We start from the raw sequence: 19,365 nt of genomic DNA on the forward strand, positions 1-19,365 counted from the left end.
GCCAAAAAGTAGCTTCGAAAAACGCTTAGGTTAAGTTTCAGAGTTGCTTCTAATGTACCAAAGCTGGACTTAGACATGATTTCACTCTCACAACATTATGGCTGGTTGGAGACAGTCCGAACCACAAGTACCGGGTCCATGGTTCTGGGCGTATACTGGGGGGGGCGGGGACGAATCCCATTAACCCCTGACTATACCGGGGATACGCTTATCACAATGCCTTTCTAGTCTGTGCTGAAGCAGGGCATTCTGGCAGCCAAGTGGCTTGACCTTTATTAGTGAGCCTGGTTACCCCCTCTCGGAACCACAGACTTAGAAATCGACAGCTCATATACAGTGCATAAAATATATTTATATATATACCCTTATACACCATTTTAATAAAAAATATCACAAAATTCTTCTAAGTCCCTCGGGAAGAGTGAAAGATGCGCACGTTCATTTTCAGAGCTCCTAGACTTTCCTATAAGAAGTTAGCCATAAAGTAGCTTCGAAAAACGCTTAGGTTAAGTTTGAGAGTTGCTTCTAATGTACCAAAGTTGAACTTAGACATGATTTCACTCTCACAACATTATGGCTGGTTGGAGACAGTCCGAACCACAAGTTCCGGGTCCATGGTTCTGGGCGTATACTGGGGGGGGGGGCGGGGACGAATCCCATTAACCCCTGACTATACCGGGGATACGCTTATCACAATGCCTTTCTGGTCTGTGCTGAAGCAGGGCATTCTGGCAGCCAAGTGGCTTGATCTTTATTAGTGAGCCTGGTTACCCCCTCTCGGAACCACAGACTTAGAAATCGCCAGCTCATATACAGTGCATAAAATATATTTATATATATACCCTTATACACCATTTTAATAAAAAATATCACAAAATTCTTCTAAGTCCCTCGGGAAGAGTGAAAGACGCGCACGTTCATTTTCAGATCTCCTAGACCTTCCTATAAGAAGTTAGCCAAAAAGTAGCTTCGAAAAACGCTTAGGTTAAGTTTGAGAGTTGCTTCTAATGTACCAAAGCTGGACTTAGACATGATTTCACTCTCACAACATTATGGCTGGTTGGAGACAGTCCGAACCACAAGTACCGGGTCCATGGTTCTGGGCGTATACTGGGGGGGGCGGGGACGAATCCCATTAACCCCTGACTATACCGGGGATACGCTTATCACAATGCCTTTCTAGTCTGTGCTGAAGCAGGGCATTCTGGCAGCCAAGTGGCTTGACCTTTATTAGTGAGCCTGGTTACCCCCTCTCGGAACCACAGACTTAGAAATCGACAGCTCATATACAGTGCATAAAATATATTTATATATATACCCTTATACACCATTTTAATAAAAAATATCACAAAATTCTTCTAAGTCCCTCGGGAAGAGTGAAAGATGCGCACGTTCATTTTCAGAGCTCCTAGACTTTCCTATAAGAAGTTAGCCATAAAGTAGCTTCGAAAAACGCTTAGGTTAAGTTTGAGAGTTGCTTCTAATGTACCAAAGTTGAACTTAGACATGATTTCACTCTCACAACATTATGGCTGGTTGGAGACAGTCCGAACCACAAGTACCGGGTCCATGGTTCTGGGCGTATACTGGGGGGGGGGGGACGAATCCCATTAACCCCTGACTATACCGGGGATACGCTTATCACAATGCCTTTCTGGTCTGTGCTGAAGCAGGGCATTCTGGCAGCCAAGTGGCTTGACCTTTATTAGTGAGCCTGGTTACCCCCTCTCGGAACCACAGACTTAGAAATCGACAGCTCATATACAGTGCATAAAATATATTTATATATATACCCTTATACACCATTTTAATAAAAAATATCACAAAATTCTTCTAAGTCCCTCGGGAAGAGTGAAAGATGTGCACGTTCATTTTCAGAGCTCCTAGACTTTCCTACAGCAGCGGCAGCTCTTATTCGAGCAAATGCCGCTGGCTGAATGAGGCTGGGAAGCGGGTAGCCGCGGCGCGTGGCGGCGCACTGTGACGTCACGGTCACAAGCGCGCCCGGCTTCCCCGTCTTCCCCGGCTTCCCCAGGCTTCACCGACACCCCTGGAGTTCAAATCTAGGTAAGCGGGGGTGCGGGGAAGCAGAGGGGCAGAGTAGAAGCCGGGTTCGGGGTGTCTTTGGGGGGGTAATTGCGCGCGATGTGGAGGGGGGGTGCGTGGGGGAAACGCGGCGGCGCGCGTTTCTGACTGGCGGCAGCTGGGGTAGATCCCGGCATGCCGCCGGCATTTACTCGAATAAAAGATGTCGCTACTGTATAAGAAGTTAGCCATAAAGTAGCTTCGAAAAACGCTTAGGTTAAGTTTGAGAGTTGCTTCTAATGTACCAAAGTTGAACTTAGACATGATTTCACTCTCACAACATTATGGCTGGTTGGAGACAGTCCGAACCACAAGTACCGGGTCCATGGTTCTGGGCGTATACTGGGGGGGGGGGGGATGAATCCCATTAACCCCTGACTATACCGGGGATACGCTTATCACAATGCCTTTCTGGTCTGTGCTGAAGCAGGGCATTCTGGCAGCCAAGTGGCTTGACCTTTATTAGTGAGCCTGGTTACCCCCTCTCGGAACCACAGACTTAGAAATCGCCAGCTCATATACAGTGCATAAAATATATTTATATATATACCCTTATACACCATTTTAATAAAAAATATCACAAAATTCTTCTAAGTCCCTCGGGAAGAGTGAAAGACGCGCACGTTCATTTTCAGATCTCCTAGACCTTCCTATAAGAAGTTAGCCAAAAAGTAGCTTCGAAAAACGCTTAGGTTAAGTTTGAGAGTTGCTTCTAATGTACCAAAGTTGGACTTAGACATAATTTCACTCTCACAATATTATGGCTGGTTGGAGACAGTCCGAACCACAAGTACCGGGTCCATGGTTCTGGGCGTATACTGGGGGGGACGGGAACGACCCCCATTAACCCCTGACTATACCGGGGATACGCTTATCACAATGCCTTTCTGGTCTGTGCTGAAGCAGGGCATTCTGGCAGCCAAGTGACTTGACCTTTATTAGTGAGCCTGGTTACCCCCTCTCGGAACCACAGACTTAGAAATCGCCAGCTCATATAAAGTGCATAAAATATATTTATATATACACCCTTATACACCATTTTAATAAAAAATATCACAAAATTCTTCTAAGTCCCTCGGGAAGAGTGAAAGACGCGCACGTTCATTTTCAGAGCTCCTAGACCTTCCTATAAGAAGTTAGCCAAAAAGTAGCTTCGAAAAACGCTTAGGTTAAGTTTCAGAGTTGCTTCTAATGTACCAAAGCTGGACTTAGACATGATTTCACTCTCACAACATTATGGCTGGTTGGAGACAGTCCGAACCACAAGTACCGGGTCCATGGTTCTGGGCGTATACTGGGGGGGACGGGAACGACACCCATTAACCCCTGACTATACCGGGGATACGCTTATCACAATGCCTTTCTGGTCTGTGCTGAAGCAGGGCATTCTGGCAGCCAAGTGACTTGACCTTTATTAGTGAGCCTGGTTACCCCCTCTCGGAACCACAGACTTAGAAATCGCCAGCTCATATACAGTGCATAAAATATATTTATATATACACCCTTATACACCATTTTAATAAAAAATATCACAAAATTCTTCTAAGTCCCTCGGGAAGAGTGAAAGACGCGCACGTTCATTTTCAGAGCTCCTAGACCTTCCTATAAGAAGTTAGCCAAAAAGTAGCTTCGAAAAACGCTTAGGTTAAGTTTCAGAGTTGCTTCTAATGTACCAAAGCTGGACTTAGACATGATTTCACTCTCACAACATTATGGCTGGTTGGAGACAGTCCGAACCACAAGTACCGGGTCCATGGTTCTGGGCGTATACTGGGGGGGGCGGGGACGAATCCCATTAACCCCTGACTATACCGGGGATACGCTTATCACAATGCCTTTCTGGTCTGTGCTGAAGCAGGGCATTCTGGCAGCCAAGTGGCTTGATCTTTATTAGTGAGCCTGGTTACCCCCTCTCGGAACCACAGACTTAGAAATCGCCAGCTCATATACAGTGCATAAAATATATTTATATATATACCCTTATACACCATTTTAATAAAAAATATCACAAAATTCTTCTAAGTCCCTCGGGAAGAGTGAAAGACGCGCACGTTCATTTTCAGATCTCCTAGACCTTCCTATAAGAAGTTAGCCAAAAAGTAGCTTCGAAAAACGCTTAGGTTAAGTTTGAGAGTTGCTTCTAATGTACCAAAGTTGGACTTAGACATAATTTCACTCTCACAATATTATGGCTGGTTGGAGACAGTCCGAACCACAAGTACCGGGTCCATGGTTCTGGGCGTATACTGGGGGGGACGGGAACGACCCCCATTAACCCCTGACTATACCGGGGATACGCTTATCACAATGCCTTTCTGGTCTGTGCTGAAGCAGGGCATTCTGGCAGCCAAGTGACTTGACCTTTATTAGTGAGCCTGGTTACCCCCTCTCGGAACCACAGACTTAGAAATCGCCAGCTCATATAAAGTGCATAAAATATATTTATATATACACCCTTATACACCATTTTAATAAAAAATATCACAAAATTCTTCTAAGTCCCTCGGGAAGAGTGAAAGACGCGCACGTTCATTTTCAGAGCTCCTAGACCTTCCTATAAGAAGTTAGCCAAAAAGTAGCTTCGAAAAACGCTTAGGTTAAGTTTCAGAGTTGCTTCTAATGTACCAAAGCTGGACTTAGACATGATTTCACTCTCACAACATTATGGCTGGTTGGAGACAGTCCGAACCACAAGTACCGGGTCCATGGTTCTGGGCGTATACTGGGGGGGACGGGAACGACACCCATTAACCCCTGACTATACCGGGGATACGCTTATCACAATGCCTTTCTGGTCTGTGCTGAAGCAGGGCATTCTGGCAGCCAAGTGACTTGACCTTTATTAGTGAGCCTGGTTACCCCCTCTCGGAACCACAGACTTAGAAATCGCCAGCTCATATACAGTGCATAAAATATATTTATATATACACCCTTATACACCATTTTAATAAAAAATATCACAAAATTCTTCTAAGTCCCTCGGGAAGAGTGAAAGACGCGCACGTTCATTTTCAGAGCTCCTAGACCTTCCTATAAGAAGTTAGCCATAAAGTAGCTTCGAAAAACGCTTAGGTTAAGTTTGAGAGTTGCTTCTAATGTACCAAAGTTGAACTTAGACATGATTTCACTCTCACAACATTATGGCTGGTTGGAGACAGTCCGAACCACAAGTACCGGGTCCATGGTTCTGGGCGTATACTGGGGGGGGGGGGGATGAATCCCATTAACCCCTGACTATACCGGGGATACGCTTATCACAATGCCTTTCTGGTCTGTGCTGAAGCAGGGCATTCTGGCAGCCAAGTGGCTTGACCTTTATTAGTGAGCCTGGTTACCCCCTCTCGGAACCACAGACTTAGAAATCGCCAGCTCATATACAGTGCATAAAATATATTTATATATATACCCTTATACACCATTTTAATAAAAAATATCACAAAATTCTTCTAAGTCCCTCGGGAAGAGTGAAAGACGCGCACGTTCATTTTCAGATCTCCTAGACCTTCCTATAAGAAGTTAGCCAAAAAGTAGCTTCGAAAAACGCTTAGGTTAAGTTTGAGAGTTGCTTCTAATGTACCAAAGTTGGACTTAGACATAATTTCACTCTCACAATATTATGGCTGGTTGGAGACAGTCCGAACCACAAGTACCGGGTCCATGGTTCTGGGCGTATACTGGGGGGGACGGGAACGACCCCCATTAACCCCTGACTATACCGGGGATACGCTTATCACAATGCCTTTCTGGTCTGTGCTGAAGCAGGGCATTCTGGCAGCCAAGTGACTTGACCTTTATTAGTGAGCCTGGTTACCCCCTCTCGGAACCACAGACTTAGAAATCGCCAGCTCATATAAAGTGCATAAAATATATTTATATATACACCCTTATACACCATTTTAATAAAAAATATCACAAAATTCTTCTAAGTCCCTCGGGAAGAGTGAAAGACGCGCACGTTCATTTTCAGAGCTCCTAGACCTTCCTATAAGAAGTTAGCCAAAAAGTAGCTTCGAAAAACGCTTAGGTTAAGTTTCAGAGTTGCTTCTAATGTACCAAAGCTGGACTTAGACATGATTTCACTCTCACAACATTATGGCTGGTTGGAGACAGTCCGAACCACAAGTACCGGGTCCATGGTTCTGGGCGTATACTGGGGGGGACGGGAACGACACCCATTAACCCCTGACTATACCGGGGATACGCTTATCACAATGCCTTTCTGGTCTGTGCTGAAGCAGGGCATTCTGGCAGCCAAGTGACTTGACCTTTATTAGTGAGCCTGGTTACCCCCTCTCGGAACCACAGACTTAGAAATCGCCAGCTCATATACAGTGCATAAAATATATTTATATATACACCCTTATACACCATTTTAATAAAAAATATCACAAAATTCTTCTAAGTCCCTCGGGAAGAGTGAAAGACGCGCACGTTCATTTTCAGAGCTCCTAGACCTTCCTATAAGAAGTTAGCCAAAAAGTAGCTTCGAAAAACGCTTAGGTTAAGTTTCAGAGTTGCTTCTAATGTACCAAAGCTGGACTTAGACATGATTTCACTCTCACAACATTATGGCTGGTTGGAGACAGTCCGAACCACAAGTACCGGGTCCATGGTTCTGGGCGTATACTGGGGGGGGCGGGGACGAATCCCATTAACCCCTGACTATACCGGGGATACGCTTATCACAATGCCTTTCTGGTCTGTGCTGAAGCAGGGCATTCTGGCAGCCAAGTGGCTTGATCTTTATTAGTGAGCCTGGTTACCCCCTCTCGGAACCACAGACTTAGAAATCGCCAGCTCATATACAGTGCATAAAATATATTTATATATATACCCTTATACACCATTTTAATAAAAAATATCACAAAATTCTTCTAAGTCCCTCGGGAAGAGTGAAAGACGCGCACGTTCATTTTCAGATCTCCTAGACCTTCCTATAAGAAGTTAGCCAAAAAGTAGCTTCGAAAAACGCTTAGGTTAAGTTTGAGAGTTGCTTCTAATGTACCAAAGCTGGACTTAGACATGATTTCACTCTCACAACATTATGGCTGGTTGGAGACAGTCCGAACCACAAGTACCGGGTCCATGGTTCTGGGCGTATACTGGGGGGGGCGGGGACGAATCCCATTAACCCCTGACTATACCGGGGATACGCTTATCACAATGCCTTTCTAGTCTGTGCTGAAGCAGGGCATTCTGGCAGCCAAGTGGCTTGACCTTTATTAGTGAGCCTGGTTACCCCCTCTCGGAACCACAGACTTAGAAATCGACAGCTCATATACAGTGCATAAAATATATTTATATATATACCCTTATACACCATTTTAATAAAAAATATCACAAAATTCTTCTAAGTCCCTCGGGAAGAGTGAAAGATGCGCACGTTCATTTTCAGAGCTCCTAGACTTTCCTATAAGAAGTTAGCCATAAAGTAGCTTCGAAAAACGCTTAGGTTAAGTTTGAGAGTTGCTTCTAATGTACCAAAGTTGAACTTAGACATGATTTCACTCTCACAACATTATGGCTGGTTGGAGACAGTCCGAACCACAAGTACCGGGTCCATGGTTCTGGGCGTATACTGGGGGGGGGGGGGGGGACGAATCCCATTAACCCCTGACTATACCGGGGATACGCTTATCACAATGCCTTTCTGGTCTGTGCTGAAGCAGGGCATTCTGGCAGCCAAGTGGCTTGACCTTTATTAGTGAGCCTGGTTACCCCCTCTCGGAACCACAGACTTAGAAATCGACAGCTCATATACAGTGCATAAAATATATTTATATATATACCCTTATACACCATTTTAATAAAAAATATCACAAAATTCTTCTAAGTCCCTCGGGAAGAGTGAAAGATGCGCACGTTCATTTTCAGAGCTCCTAGACTTTCCTATAAGAAGTTAGCCATAAAGTAGCTTCGAAAAACGCTTAGGTTAAGTTTGAGAGTTGCTTCTAATGTACCAAAGTTGAACTTAGACATGATTTCACTCTCACAACATTATGGCTGGTTGGAGACAGTCCGAACCACAAGTACCGGGTCCATGGTTCTGGGCGTATACTGGGGGGGGGGGGGGGATGAATCCCATTAACCCCTGACTATACCGGGGATACGCTTATCACAATGCCTTTCTGGTCTGTGCTGAAGCAGGGCATTCTGGCAGCCAAGTGGCTTGACCTTTATTAGTGAGCCTGGTTACCCCCTCTCGGAACCACAGACTTAGAAATCGCCAGCTCATATACAGTGCATAAAATATATTTATATATATACCCTTATACACCATTTTAATAAAAAATATCACAAAATTCTTCTAAGTCCCTCGGGAAGAGTGAAAGACGCGCACGTTCATTTTCAGATCTCCTAGACCTTCCTATAAGAAGTTAGCCAAAAAGTAGCTTCGAAAAACGCTTAGGTTAAGTTTGAGAGTTGCTTCTAATGTACCAAAGTTGGACTTAGACATAATTTCACTCTCACAATATTATGGCTGGTTGGAGACAGTCCGAACCACAAGTACCGGGTCCATGGTTCTGGGCGTATACTGGGGGGGACGGGAACGACCCCCATTAACCCCTGACTATACCGGGGATACGCTTATCACAATGCCTTTCTGGTCTGTGCTGAAGCAGGGCATTCTGGCAGCCAAGTGACTTGACCTTTATTAGTGAGCCTGGTTACCCCCTCTCGGAACCACAGACTTAGAAATCGCCAGCTCATATACAGTGCATAAAATATATTTATATATACACCCTTATACACCATTTTAATAAAAAATATCACAAAATTCTTCTAAGTCCCTCGGGAAGAGTGAAAGACGCGCACGTTCATTTTCAGAGCTCCTAGACCTTCCTATAAGAAGTTAGCCAAAAAGTAGCTTCGAAAAACGCTTAGGTTAAGTTTCAGAGTTGCTTCTAATGTACCAAAGCTGGACTTAGACATGATTTCACTCTCACAACATTATGGCTGGTTGGAGACAGTCCGAACCACAAGTACCGGGTCCATGGTTCTGGGCGTATACTGGGGGGGGCGGGGACGAATCCCATTAACCCCTGACTATACCGGGGATACGCTTATCACAATGCCTTTCTAGTCTGTGCTGAAGCAGGGCATTCTGGCAGCCAAGTGGCTTGACCTTTATTAGTGAGCCTGGTTACCCCCTCTCGGAACCACAGACTTAGAAATCGACAGCTCATATACAGTGCATAAAATATATTTATATATATACCCTTATACACCATTTTAATAAAAAATATCACAAAATTCTTCTAAGTCCCTCGGGAAGAGTGAAAGATGCGCAGGTTCATTTTCAGAGCTCCTAGACTTTCCTATAAGAAGTTAGCCATAAAGTAGCTTCGAAAAACGCTTAGGTTAAGTTTGAGAGTTGCTTCTAATGTACCAAAGTTGAACTTAGACATGATTTCACTCTCACAACATTATGGCTGGTTGGAGACAGTCCGAACCACAAGTTCCGGGTCCATGGTTCTGGGCGTATACTGGGGGGGGGGGGGCGGGGACGAATCCCATTAACCCCTGACTATACCGGGGATACGCTTATCACAATGCCTTTCTGGTCTGTGCTGAAGCAGGGCATTCTGGCAGCCAAGTGGCTTGATCTTTATTAGTGAGCCTGGTTACCCCCTCTCGGAACCACAGACTTAGAAATCGCCAGCTCATATACAGTGCATAAAATATATTTATATATATACCCTTATACACCATTTTAATAAAAAATATCACAAAATTCTTCTAAGTCCCTCGGGAAGAGTGAAAGACGCGCACGTTCATTTTCAGATCTCCTAGACCTTCCTATAAGAAGTTAGCCAAAAAGTAGCTTCGAAAAACGCTTAGGTTAAGTTTGAGAGTTGCTTCTAATGTACCAAAGCTGGACTTAGACATGATTTCACTCTCACAACATTATGGCTGGTTGGAGACAGTCCGAACCACAAGTACCGGGTCCATGGTTCTGGGCGTATACTGGGGGGGGCGGGGACGAATCCCATTAACCCCTGACTATACCGGGGATACGCTTATCACAATGCCTTTCTAGTCTGTGCTGAAGCAGGGCATTCTGGCAGCCAAGTGGCTTGACCTTTATTAGTGAGCCTGGTTACCCCCTCTCGGAACCACAGACTTAGAAATCGACAGCTCATATACAGTGCATAAAATATATTTATATATATACCCTTATACACCATTTTAATAAAAAATATCACAAAATTCTTCTAAGTCCCTCGGGAAGAGTGAAAGATGCGCACGTTCATTTTCAGAGCTCCTAGACTTTCCTATAAGAAGTTAGCCATAAAGTAGCTTCGAAAAACGCTTAGGTTAAGTTTGAGAGTTGCTTCTAATGTACCAAAGTTGAACTTAGACATGATTTCACTCTCACAACATTATGGCTGGTTGGAGACAGTCCGAACCACAAGTACCGGGTCCATGGTTCTGGGCGTATACTGGGGGGGGGGGGGGGCGGGGACGAATCCCATTAACCCCTGACTATACCGGGGATACGCTTATCACAATGCCTTTCTGGTCTGTGCTGAAGCAGGGCATTCTGGCAGCCAAGTGGCTTGATCTTTATTAGTGAGCCTGGTTACCCCCTCTCGGAACCACAGACTTAGAAATCGCCAGCTCATATACAGTGCATAAAATATATTTATATATATACCCTTATACACCATTTTAATAAAAAATATCACAAAATTCTTCTAAGTTCCTCGGGAAGAGTGAAAGACGCGCACGTTCATTTTCAGATCTCCTAGACCTTCCTATAAGAAGTTAGCCAAAAAGTAGCTTCGAAAAACGCTTAGGTTAAGTTTGAGAGTTGCTTCTAATGTACCAAAGCTGGACTTAGACATGATTTCACTCTCACAACATTATGGCTGGTTGGAGACAGTCCGAACCACAAGTACCGGGTCCATGGTTCTGGGCGTATACTGGGGGGGGCGGGGACGAATCCCATTAACCCCTGACTATACCGGGGATACGCTTATCACAATGCCTTTCTAGTCTGTGCTGAAGCAGGGCATTCTGGCAGCCAAGTGGCTTGACCTTTATTAGTGAGCCTGGTTACCCCCTCTCGGAACCACAGACTTAGAAATCGACAGCTCATATACAGTGCATAAAATATATTTATATATATACCCTTATACACCATTTTAATAAAAAATATCACAAAATTCTTCTAAGTCCCTCGGGAAGAGTGAAAGATGCGCACGTTCATTTTCAGAGCTCCTAGACTTTCCTATAAGAAGTTAGCCATAAAGTAGCTTCGAAAAACGCTTAGGTTAAGTTTGAGAGTTGCTTCTAATGTACCAAAGTTGAACTTAGACATGATTTCACTCTCACAACATTATGGCTGGTTGGAGACAGTCCGAACCACAAGTACCGGGTCCATGGTTCTGGGCGTATACTGGGGGGGGGGGGGACGAATCCCATTAACCCCTGACTATACCGGGGTTACGCTTATCACAATGCCTTTCTGGTCTGTGCTGAAGCAGGGCATTCTGGCATCCAAGTGACTTGACCTTTATTAGTGAGCCTGGTTACCCCCTCTCGGAACCACAGACTTAGAAATCGCCAGCTCATATACAGTGCATAAAATATATTTATATATATACCCTTATACACCATTTTAATAAAAAATATCACAAAATTCTTCTAAGTCCCTCGGGAAGAGTGAAAGACGCGCACGTTCATTTTCAGATCTCCTAGACCTTCCTATAAGAAGTTAGCCAAAAAGTAGCTTCGAAAAACGCTTAGGTTAAGTTTGAGAGTTGCTTCTAATGTACCAAAGTTGGACTTAGACATAATTTCACTCTCACAATATTATGGCTGGTTGGAGACAGTCCGAACCACAAGTACCGGGTCCATGGTTCTGGGCGTATACTGGGGGGGACGGGAACGACTCCCATTAACCCCTGACTATACCGGGGATACGCTTATCACAATGCCTTTCTGGTCTGTGCTGAAGCAGGGCATTCTGGCAGCCAAGTGACTTGACCTTTATTAGTGAGCCTGGTTACCCCCTCTCGGAACCACAGACTTAGAAATCGACAGCTCATATACAGTGCATAAAATATATTTATATATACACCCTTATACACCATTTTAATAAAAAATATCACAAAATTCTTCTAAGTCCCTCGGGAAGAGTGAAAGACGCGCACGTTCATTTTCAGATCTCGTAGACCTTCCTATAAGAAGTTAGCCAAAAAGTAGCTTCGAAAAACGCTTAGGTTAAGTTTGAGAGTTGCTTCTAATGTACCAAAGCTGGACTTAGACATGATTTCACTCTCACAACATTATGGCTGGTTGGAGACAGTCCGAACCACAAGTACCGGGTCCATGGTTCTGGGCGTATACTGGGGGGGGCGGGGACGAATCCCATTAACCCCTGACTATACCGGGGATACGCTTATCACAATGCCTTTCTGGTCTGTGCTGAAGCAGGGCATTCTGGCAGCCAAGTGGCTTGATCTTTATTAGTGAGCCTGGTTACCCCCTCTCGGAACCACAGACTTAGAAATCGCCAGCTCATATACAGTGCATAAAATATATTTATATATATACCCTTATACACCATTTTAATAAAAAATATCACAAAATTCTTCTAAGTCCCTCGGGAAGAGTGAAAGACGCGCACGTTCATTTTCAGATCTCCTAGACCTTCCTATAAGAAGTTAGCCAAAAAGTAGCTTCGAAAAACGCTTAGGTTAAGTTTGAGAGTTGCTTCTAATGTACCAAAGTTGGACTTAGACATAATTTCACTCTCACAATATTATGGCTGGTTGGAGACAGTCCGAACCACAAGTACCGGGTCCATGGTTCTGGGCGTATACTGGGGGGGACGGGAACGACTCCCATTAACCCCTGACTATACCGGGGATACGCTTATCACAATGCCTTTCTGGTCTGTGCTGAAGCAGGGCATTCTGGCAGCCAAGTGACTTGACCTTTATTAGTGAGCCTGGTTACCCCCTCTCGGAACCACAGACTTAGAAATCGACAGCTCATATACAGTGCATAAAATATATTTATATATACACCCTTATACACCATTTTAATAAAAAATATCACAAAATTCTTCTAAGTCCCTCGGGAAGAGTGAAAGACGCGCACGTTCATTTTCAGATCTCGTAGACCTTCCTATAAGAAGTTAGCCAAAAAGTAGCTCCGAAAAACGCTTAGGTTAAGTTTGAGAGTTGCTTCTAATGTACCAAAGCTGGACTTAGACATGATTTCACTCTCACAACATTATGGCTGGTTGGAGACAGTCCGAACCACAAGTACCGGGTCCATGGTTCTGGGCGTATACTGGGGGGGGCGGGGACGAATCCCATTAACCCCTGACTATACCGGGGATACGCTTATCACAATGCCTTTCTGGTCTGTGCTGAAGCAGGGCATTCTGGCAGCCAAGTGGCTTGATCTTTATTAGTGAGCCTGGTTACCCCCTCTCGGAACCACAGACTTAGAAATCGCCAGCTCATATACAGTGCATAAAATATATTTATATATATACCCTTATACACCATTTTAATAAAAAATATCACAAAATTCTTCTAAGTCCCTCGGGAAGAGTGAAAGACGCGCACGTTCATTTTCAGATCTCCTAGACCTTCCTATAAGAAGTTAGCCAAAAAGTAGCTTCGAAAAACGCTTAGGTTAAGTTTGTGAGTTGCTTCTAATGTACCAAAGCTGGACTTAGACATGATTTCACTCTCACAACATTATGGCTGGTTGGAGACAGTCCGAACCACAAGTACCGGGTCCATGGTTCTGGGCGTATACTGGGGGGGGGCGGGGACGAATCCCATTAACCCCTGACTATACCGGGGATACGCTTATCACAATGCCTTTCTAGTCTGTGCTGAAGCAGGGCATTCTGGCAGCCAAGTGGCTTGACCTTTATTAGTGAGCCTGGTTACCCCCTCTCGGAACCACAGACTTAGAAATCGACAGCTCATATACAGTGCATAAAATATATTTATATACAGTATATACCCTTATACACCATTTTAATAAAAAATATCACAAAATTCTTCTAAGTCCCTCGGGAAGAGTGAAAGATGCGCACGTTCATTTTCAGAGCTCCTAGACGTTCCTATAAGAAGTTAGCCATAAAGTAGCTTCGAAAAACGCTTAGGTTAAGTTTGAGAGTTGCTTCTAATGTACCAAAGTTGAACTTAGACATGATTTCACTCTCACAACATTATGGCTGGTTGGAGACAGTCCGAACCACAAGTACCGGGTCCATGGTTCTGGGCGTATACTGGGGGGGGGGGGGGCGGGGACGAATCCCATTAACCCCTGACTATACCGGGGATACGCTTATCACAATGCCTTTCTGGTCTGTGCTGAAGCAGGGCATTCTGGCAGCCAAGTGGCTTGATCTTTATTAGTGAGCCTGGTTACCCCCTCTCGGAACCACAGACTTAGAAATCGCCAGCTCATATACAGTGCATACAATATATTTATATATATACCCTTATACACCATTTTAATAAAAAATATCACAAAATTCTTCTAAGTCCCTCGGGAAGAGTGAAAGACGCGCACGTTCATTTTCAGATCTCGTAGACCTTCCTATAAGAAGTTAGCCAAAAAGTAGCTTCGAAAAACGCTTAGGTTAAGTTTGAGAGTTGCTTCTAATGTACCAAAGCTGGACTTACAGTAGACATGATTTCACTCTCACAACATTATGGCTGGTTGGAGACAGTCCGAACCACAAGTACCGGGTCCATGGTTCTGGGCGTATACTGGGGGGGGCGGGGACGAATCCCATTAACCCCTGACTATACCGGGGATACGCTTATCACAATGCCTTTCTAGTCTGTGCTGAAGCAGGGCATTCTGGCAGCCAAGTGGCTTGACCTTTATTAGTGAGCCTGGTTACCCCCTCTCGGAACCACAGACTTAGAAATCGACAGCTCATATACAGTGCATAAAATATATTTATATATATACCCTTATACACCATTTTAATAAAAAATATCACAAAAAACTTCTAAGTCCCTCGGGAAGAGTGAAAGATGCGCACGTTCATTTTCAGAGCTCCTAGACTTTCCTATAAGAAGTTAGCCATAAAGTAGCTTCGAAAAACGCTTAGGTTAGGTTTGAGAGTTGCTTCTAATGTACCAAAGTTGAACTTAGACATGATTTCACTCTCACAACATTATGGCTGGTTGGAGACAGTCCGAACCACAAGTACCGGGTCCATGGTTCTGGGCGTATACTGGGGGGGGGGGGGGGGGGCGGGGACGAATCCCATTAACCCCTGACTATACCGGGGATACGCTTATCACAATGCCTTTCTGGTCTGTGCTGAAGCAGGGCATTCTGGCAGCCAAGTGGCTTGATCTTTATTAGTGAGCCTGGTTACCCCCTCTCGGAACCACAGACTTAGAAATCGCCAGCTCATATACAGTGCATACAATATATTTATATATATACCCTTATACACCATTTTAATAAAAAATATCACAAAATTCTTCTAAGTCCCTCGGGAAGAGTGAAAGACGCGCACGTTCATTTTCAGATCTCGTAGACCTTCCTATAAGAAGTTAGCCAAAAAGTAGCTTCGAAAAACGCTTAGGTTAAGTTTGAGAGTTGCTTCTAATGTACCAAAGCAGGACTTACAGTAGACATGATTTCACTCTCACAACATTATGGCTGGTTGGAGACAGTCCGAACCACAAGTACCGGGTCCATGGTTCTGGGCGTATACTGGGGGGGGCGGGGACGAATCCCATTAACCCCTGACTATACCGGGGATACGCTTATCACAATGCCTTTCTAGTCTGTGCTGAAGCAGGGCATTCTGGCAGCCAAGTGGCTTGACCTTTATTAGTGAGCCTGGTTACCCCCTCTCGGAACCACAGACTTAGAAATCGACAGCTCATATACAGTGCATAAAATATATTTATATATATACCCTTATACACCATTTTAATAAAAAATATCACAAAAAACTTCTAAGTCCCTCGGGAAGAGTGAAAGATGCGCACGTTCATTTTCAGAGCTCCTAGACTTTCCTATAAGAAGTTAGCCATAAAGTAGCTTCGAAAAACGCTTAGGTTAGGTTTGAGAGTTGCTTCTAATGTACCAAAGTTGAACTTAGACATGATTTCACTCTCACAACATTATGGCTGGTTGGAGACAGTCCGAACCACAAGTACCGGGTCCATGGTTCTGGGCGTATACTGGGGGGGGGGGGGGCGGGGACGAATCCCATTAACCCCTGACTATACCGGGGATACGCTTATCACAATGCCTTTCTGGTCTGTGCTGAAGCAGGGCATTCTGGCAGCCAAGTGGCTTGATCTTTATTAGTGAGCCTGGTTACCCCCTCTCGGAACCACAGACTTAGAAATCGCCAGCTCATATACAGTGCATACAATATATTTATATATATACCCTTATACACCATTTTAATAAAAAATATCACAAAATTCTTCTAAGTCCCTCGGGAAGAGTGAAAGACGCGCACGTTCATTTTCAGATCTCGTAGACCTTCCTATAAGAAGTTAGCCAAAAAGTAGCTTCGAAAAACGCTTAGGTTAAGTTTGAGAGTTGCTTCTAATGTACCAAAGCTGGACTTACAGTAGACATGATTTCACTCTCACAACATTATGGCTGGTTGGAGACAGTCCGAACCACAAGTACCGGGTCCATGGTTCTGGGCGTATACTGGGGGGGGCGGGGACGAATCCCATTAACCCCTGACTATACCGGGGATACGCTTATCACAATGCCTTTCTGGTCTGTGCTGAAGCAGGGCATTCTGGCAGCCAAGTGGCTTGACCTTTATTAGTGAGCCTGGTTACCCCCTCTCGGAACCACAGACTTAGAAATCGACAGCTCATATACAGTGCATAAAATATATTTATATATATACCCTTATACACCATTTTAATAAAAAATATCACAAAATTCTTCTAAGTCCCTCGGGAAGAGTGAAAGATGCGCACGTTCATTTTCAGAGCTCCTAGACTTTCCTATAAGAAGTTAGCCATAAAGTAGCTTCGAAAAACGCTTAGGTTAGGTTTGAGAGTTGCTTCTAATGTACCAAAGTTGAACTTAGACATGATTTCACTCTCACAACATTATGGCTGGTTGGAGACAGTCCGAACCACAAGTTCCGGGTCCATGGTTCTGGGCGTATACTGGGGGGGGGGCGGGGACGAATCCCATTAACCCCTGACTATACCGGGGATACGCTTATCACAATGCCTTTTTGGTCTGTGCTGAAGCAGGGCATTCTGGCAGCCAAGTGGCTTGATCTTTATTAGTGAGCCTGGTTACCCCCTCTCGGAACCACAGACTTAGAAATCGCCAGCTCATATACAGTGCATAAAATATATTTATATATATACCCTTATACACCATTTTAATAAAAAATATCACAAAATTCTTCTAAGTCCCTCGGGAAGAGTGAAAGACGCGCACGTTCATTTTCAGATCTCCTAGACCTTCCTATAAGAAGTTAGCCAAAAAGTAGCTTCGAAAAACGCTTAGGTTAAGTTTGAGAGTTGCTTCTAATGTACCAAAGCTGGACTTAGACATGATTTCACTCTCACAACATTATGGCTGGTTGGAGACAGTCCGAACCACAAGTACCGGGTCCATGGTTCTGGGCGTATACTGGGGGGGGGCGGGGACGAATCCCATTAACCCCTGACTATACCGGGGATACGCTTATCACAATGCCTTTCTAGTCTGTGCTGAAGCAGGGCATTCTGGCAGCCAAGTGGCTTGACCTTTATTAGTGAGCCTGGTTACCCCCTCTCGGAACCACAGACTTAGAAATCGACAGCTCATATACAGTGCATAAAATATATTTATATATATACCCTTATACACCATTTTAATAAAAAATATCACAAAATTCTTCTAAGTCCCTCGGGAAGAGTGAAAGATGCGCACGTTCATTTTCAGAGCTCCTAGACTTTCCTATAAGAAGTTAGCCATAAAGTAGCTTCGAAAAACGCTTAGGTTAAGTTTGAGAGTTGCTTCTAATGTACCAAAGTTGAACTTAGACATGATTTCACTCTCACAACATTATGGCTGGTTGGAGACAGTCCGAACCACAAGTTCCGGGTCCATGGTTCTGGGCGTATACTGGGGGGGGGGGCGGGGACGTATCCCATTAACCCCTGACTATACCGGGGATACGCTTATCACAATGCCTTTCTGGTCTGTGCTGAAGCAGGGCATTCTGGCAGCCAAGTGGCTTGATCTTTATTAGTGAGCCTGGTTACCCCCTCTCGGAACCACAGACTTAGAAATCGCCAGCTCATATACAGTGCATAAAATATATTTATATATATACCCTTATACACCATTTTAATAAAAAATATCACAAAATTCTTCTAAGTCCCTCGGGAAGAGTGAAAGACGCGCACGTTCATTTTCAGATCTCCTAGACCTTCCTATAAGAAGTTAGCCAAAAAGTAGCTTCGAAAAACGCTTAGGTTAAGTTTGAGAGTTGCTTCTAATGTACCAATGCTGGACTTAGACATGATTTCACTCTCACAACATTATGGCTGGTTGGAGACAGTCCGAACCACAAGTACCGGGTCCATGGTTCTGGGCGTATACTGGGGGGGGGGCGGGGACGAATCCCATTAACCCCTGACTATACCGGGGATACGCTTATCACAATGCCTTTCTAGTCTGTGCTGAAGCAGGGCATTCTGGCAGCCAAGTGGCTTGACCTTTATTAGTGAGCCTGGTTACCCCCTCTCGGAACCACAGACTTAGAAATCGACAGCTCATATACAGTGCATAAAATATATTTATATATATACCCTTATACACCATTTTAATAAAAAATATCACAAAATTCTTCTAAGTCCCTCGGGAAGAGTGAAAGACGCGCACGTTCATTTTCAGAGCTCCTAGACTTTCCTATAAGAAGTTAGCCATAAAGTAGCTTCGAAAAACGCTTAGGTTAAGTTTGAGAGTTGCTTCTAATGTACCAAAGTTGAACTTAGACATGATTTCACTCTCACAACATTATGGCTGGTTGGAGACAGTCCGAACCACAAGTTCCGGGTCCATGGTTCTGGGCGTATACTGGGGGGGGGCGGGGACGTATCCCATTAACCCCTGACTATACCGGGGATACGCTTATCACAATGCCTTTCTGGTCTGTGCTGAAGCAGGGCATTCTGGCAGCCAAGTGGCTTGATCTTTATTAGTGAGCCTGGTTACCCCCTCTCGGAACCACAGACTTAGAAATCGCCAGCTCATATACAGTGCATAAAATATATTTATATATATACC

This window comes from Ascaphus truei, chromosome 2, assembly GCF_040206685.1.
Source record: "Ascaphus truei isolate aAscTru1 chromosome 2, aAscTru1.hap1, whole genome shotgun sequence".
NCBI classification, from domain to species: domain Eukaryota; kingdom Metazoa; phylum Chordata; class Amphibia; order Anura; family Ascaphidae; genus Ascaphus; species Ascaphus truei.